At 45.2% G+C, this 5,630-nt stretch overlaps 1 protein-coding gene across 1 annotated transcript in view; it reads left to right on the top strand.

The window, feature by feature from the left end:
* Positions 1 to 541: 541 nt before the first annotated feature.
* ANKEF1 (ankyrin repeat and EF-hand domain containing 1) overlaps positions 542 to 5,630 on the top strand; it is a 43,615-nt gene continuing 38,526 nt past the window's right edge. Inside the window, exon 1 of the mRNA XM_006030116.2 lies at positions 542 to 620. The gene's annotated coding sequence lies outside the window, so the exon portion shown is untranslated. The remainder of the gene's footprint in view (positions 621 to 5,630) is intronic.

Here is a 5,630-nt window from a genome sequence, read left to right as displayed (position 1 = left end):
CCGGCATCAGACTTGGGATTTCTTTGTAGCTCAACCTCTTGAGTCTTACATGTTGGGTGGTTTGTAATTCCCCTTTACTCGAAAAGCCCTTTGGTAGCAAAATTCCCACATACTCCACTAGGCTGGATTCTGAACTCCCGCACCTCACTACAAAAAATCAGGACAAACTAGTGAGGTGATCCATACTAGGATAACCACATTGGTTTGCAGGGACTTACAGCTGATCTACAGTGGTGTAAAAGGAGTAAGTTTTTTGGGGGGGTGTTGTCTTTATCCCAAAGAGAGTTGGTTCAGTGACCCACAGGTGCAGCCCATGGAGCGACAGCAAGGATGATGGAATCTGTACTGGAGTCAGACTGGTGGCCCTCCTTGGTGGACCTAGAGGAGACCTGACTGGAGTAAGCGGGAATGATAGGATGGTTAGAAAGCCGGCAGGGCAGGCTGGAGCGAGCCGAGCCGAACCCTCGCGCCGGGGCCGCTCATTGTGCCGCTATTATGACGTAGGCGCCGCCGCCGTTCTGTTGCTATAGGAACCCCGGACTAACAATCCCCCCAGCGCCCCGCCGATCGCGAGCCCCGTGCCCCGGCGCAGGGGGGCGGGCACCTGCCCCGGCTCCGAGGTAAGCCCTGCGGCCCCGCAGCCTCTGACTGGGAGCGCCCCCCACACAACAGCAAACTAAGCACAAGCGCCCTGCTTAGACCAGCGGGGGGGCGGGTGGCTGGACAAAGATGCCCAAGGAGTATCTGGAGGGATTGGGCTGCTGCCTGGGGCGAAGCGAGGGGCTGGTTGCTGCCCCCCATGGGGGATCCAAAAGGGAGCTTCTTCCTGGCTTCTTCCAGGCTGCCTGCTAGGATGACTGCATTCTCGCCCACCCATCCCAAGTGCCCAGGGCCGGACATAGGCATGGGCGAACCAGGTGGCCGCCTGGCGCCAGAAAGAGGGGGCGGGGGCAAAAATGATAATTTCGCCCAGGGCCTGGACAGAAAGGGGTCCCGAAAATGGTAACCTCAAAAGATCGTCAAGTCTAAACCCCCACCCCGCCCGCTGCGCTTTGGGCAGGAATACTGCTGAGATTAAATGATCCCAGCAAGAAGTGCCATAGAAATGCAGTGTTGTTGGTTGTAGCCAGGTTGGTCTAAGGATATAGTTTCTTCCAGGAAATGCAATATCTTTTATTAGACCAACAAAATATTTTTTTAGACCAACTAGATAGTTGGTTTAATAAAAGATATCGCATTTACCCAAAGAATCTTGTCTGCCATAGAAATGTGGGGGTTCTGTCACTGAGTCCCCCTGTTTTGCGTGACCTGTGTGGGAGAAGCCTCTTGCTTGCAGGCATAAGCTTCAACATGTGCGTAAGGCATTGCTTGGCACGACATAGCCTCAGTCAGTTACCACATGAGGGTAAAGGGTGTAATAGCCAACCTACATAGCTTAGGCAAGCAACAAAGACTTGGGGTAAGGGATAGCCTGGACTCTGTTTCAGGAGCTACCTTAGCAGTTGGCTGAGGACCCCAGGGCACCTGACTGAGGCCGAATGGAATGGAGCATGACCCCTCTAATGCACAAGGACAGATCTCTGTTGATGACAAAGCCAAGTGTGATGCATACAGAGCATCCTGAGAGGGACCAGGGCCCTTGACAGCTCTGCTACAGAGACAAGTGTGATGCTGGATCCTAGCAGACTACAGCTCTTAGAAAGGGGCCCTGGGGTGAATGAGGGAAGCTGCTGAAAAGAAAGGAGGTAAATGGGAGAGGGTGAAAGGCTGCACATGGCTGTTTTGGACCCAGTTCTTGGGCTGGGATCCAGATGAGTGAGCAGATGTGGGTTTCCCTACTGCCTGCCAGTAGAAGTGATTCCAGAGGTGGCTTTTGGGTACTGTACAGTGAGCATTAAAACATGTTAAAGAATCAGCTGGAGAGCTGGTGTTGATGCCAGACTACTAAGTGAGGAATGGTGTGTCTGGTGGGGTGGAAGAGGAAACTGAGGCAGGCTTGTTTCCCATCCTTCCCCCACCACCCCCAACCATTAAAGCTGAGCTTGGGTGCACTTTGCTGATTTGAGATCTGTTTGTTTATTTGTTAACCTTACCTTTTAAAAAAAACCAACCAAGCACACCCTTTTTATAGCTGGGAAGGAGCATGCACATTTGAATGGTATTGCCATAGCTCACCTTTTCTCCATGGCACCCAAGCTCAGTTTTAAATGCGGGGAGGGGGTGAGGGAGAGAAGGATGGGAAGCAAGCCTGCTTCAGTTTCCTCTTCCACCAGCTCAAAACAGCCAGATGCAGCTTTCCACCCTCCCCCACTTACCTCCCTTCTTATCAGCAACTCCCCTCATTCACTCCAGGCCCCCTTTCTGGTAGCTCACTGCTAGCTCCAGGCAGTAGAAGTTGAGGCCAATTCTCTGGCAGACCTCTTTATAGTAGCAACAACATATCTCCTTCCCCAGCCAGCCCTCATCTACTAAGCTTTCTTCCACTTAAGTCCAAGTATAGCAGGAACGTCTTAATTGAAGAAGACTAGCAAGCCCCAGCTTCCTTGCAGTTAAAGGGGAAGGTCACCCCTGCACAGATACTGTCCTATTTCTAGATATGCACACTGGGGACAAGGGAACGCACATATTTTAAGATCAATTCCTCAGCCTTCAGGCCTACTGAGCACCTGCTCTGCTACACAGAGCTTAGGATTGGGCCTTGACCTCCTCCTTTTGAAAACTGTCATGAGCTGACTCTTGTACCAATTCAGAAGCACGTTGACTTCAGTCAAAATCAACCTCAATCAAGCTCAAACAAAACTGGAGACTTAGTGATTCTAAAATAGAAACAGAGAAGTGTGTGTCACTCTATACTATATGTTTCATGTCAAGCACAATCCTTTATAGGAAAGTATGAATTCATTAAAGGCTTAGAAAGGAAAATATCTGTGCTTTAACTATAGCACTGCAGTATGTTGATTATCCACTAAACTGGAATAAATTTTCATGAGGCTTTTATTGTATTGCTCCCATTAAACATTAGTCAATGGGAATCATGCAGCTGAAATCCCATGAATTACTAATGTAAAGCAGTAAACACAGTGAGGTATTGTTAGCATATTAAGTTATTTTATGTCAGAATGTATTGCTTTTGCTTATCTATGCACCAATGTGTAAGCGGATTAATCTTAAAAAGTACTATAATATCTTTAAAAATAATTATCAAATGCCTGACAAGTTTGTTTACCAGGTTGGTGAATAGTTAAAAGAACGTATCAAGTTGTTAAAAGAAAAAACAAGTTTCAGTGACTGCACCTATCTCTGAGCTTCTCTATCAATTTTTGTGGTTTTACAAAGACATTTTCTATTTTTGAAAACATATTTTGTTTTCTCTCCCTTGTTGCTATGGAAGAGATGCACATAAACAATGGGAAACTGGCTATAGAGAGGACACAGTGGAACTGCTTTCCTGCAAAGGGCTGTTTTATAGGCAGAGTAAACAGAAGAAAAAGAGAAAAGATATTTTCCATCTAATCTCATTCTTTCATTATAAGGGCCCCGCCCTATAAAGGCTGATATCAAAGCCTGTGGGACTCCTTGTTCAAGAGAAGTTAAGCATGTTCATTAGTTAGTATTGTGTTTTCTGTGTTACAGTAGTAGGAAACCATGTTCAAGCAGCAATGCGATTAAAAAAAAGATTTACTGTTGCTGTGAGAAACGGTGGCAGAGATTTTCAAAGATGGAAGGGGCGGTTAAATACTCATCTTCCATATGTCAGTGTATGAGTCTGATGCCTAATTCATATTGTGTCTTTGAAAAATTCCCCCTGTATCTAGGTAACCCTGATCTGGTTGGCAAATTCCATAAGATAATAGGAACTGGTTTAAAAGGAGTTTCATAATACTAGGCATACTGGAGAAATAATTAGGTAAAATTAAGTGAAATAATTCAAATGAGTTTTCTATTCTCAGATGAATCCATTCCAAAATCATGATACCATAATGCCAGTTACTGCGCAGTCATCTAGTACTTTGTTATGCAAGTACCAAATGACTGCGCACTGACAACAGCACAGTCTGCCACTCATATAGACATGGTCACTGTCATGTATATTAAGCCCCTGCAGGACACTTCATCTAAATCTCATTTGATCAGGTTTAGATAACGCACCCCAGTGGCAATTTTTAAATTCCCCATGGGTTTATACACATGACAATGAGGCCACACTGGAGCATTATAATTAGAATGTGAACCAACATGTGTATAGGCACCCAGAGTTCTTAGTATTTACCTAATGCAGACTAGTGAGATGTTGAAAAGTACTGTAGTGAAAGAAGCTGTACTCTGGAGGACCCCTGTCTAATTTGTTGCTGAAGTTGCTGAAGATGGACAGTGTGTAATGAGTGAGAGCCAGGGCCGGATTAATGCATAGGAAAACTAGACACATGCCTAGGGCCCTAAACTGGAAGGGGCCCAATCTTTCCCTCCGTGGTGGTGGCATGAATAGCCCTGTCCACCTTCCTTCCCTTCCCCTCCTCTCCGCCGTCCTCACCACCATGGTGGCTGCTTCCTAGTGGTGTCTCCGAGCTCTGCTCCCTGCTGGGAGAGAGAGCCAGAGCTGTAGGAAGACACAGGAGGGTCTTTTGGTTAAGGAAGCTGACTGCTGCCATGGAGGAATAGATTCTATCCTGCGTCTGCCAAAGGGTTTCCAGGTGATGCTGAGCAAGTCTTGTAAGACAAACACTTCACAAGTGGCTGCTGATTACATGTTCCTCATTTTCCGGGAGCCAAAAGTAAAACAGTTCAACTGTGATCTCGGAGCATTCACTATTGTGGTTGAAGTTGGTGAGAGCTTTGCTTTGGACTAATAAGGTACTGTAGAATCTTAAATATCTGAAAGTCCAGATCCTTGGCATGTCAAAGTGGACACCACAAACTACTGGGCAGGTGTTACCTTAATGCTTCTTTCAGCTCCTCATGTAAAACAAAGATAAAACAAACACCTTATTTCCTGGATGTGTGTTGAAAATCACCATTATGCATGAAGCACTCTAAACTAAGCAATGAGTTCTACAAAAAAAACCCCAGGCTAAACTTAACCATTCTGAATTGAGAATAAGGTTTGAATAGTAAGCAGTAACTAAAACCTGAGAACCAAGCAGCCAATAAACGGGTGAAATAAGATATAGAATGGCAGCTTATTTGGTGTTATGGGGTTTTAATGCTGCATGTGTATGTAAATAAATAATAATATAAATAATATTCCCATACACAGTGTGTAAGTACATATAAAATAAAATCTAATGGCAATATATTTTGAATTAGACAATACACCATAAGACAAACTCAAACCCAGATATACTGAACATCACCCCAGCTCTGTAGATGTACCATATTCCAAATATTAATCATTCTAAATTGCAACACAGTTCCTTAATGGACATATATGAGGGAGAAGGATGGGAAGACAATGCAAGTGTTGCTCCTAACTCCATTCCTGACAAGTACTCCATCAAATCCAGACTTGCAGAAGTTTTTTTAAAGATACTTGGGAAAGCCTCAAGTATAATAAACTGTCAGATCTTCAGATGGTATAAATCAGTGGGACCCAACCTTTCTGGCAGGCATGTCACAACGTAAGCCCCACACCT

The sequence above is a fragment of the Alligator sinensis genome, unplaced genomic scaffold (assembly GCF_000455745.1).
Source record: "Alligator sinensis unplaced genomic scaffold, ASM45574v1 scaffold992_1, whole genome shotgun sequence".
Classification (NCBI taxonomy): Eukaryota; Metazoa; Chordata; order Crocodylia; family Alligatoridae; genus Alligator; species Alligator sinensis.
This window is presented reverse-complemented; position numbering and strand designations above follow the sequence as displayed.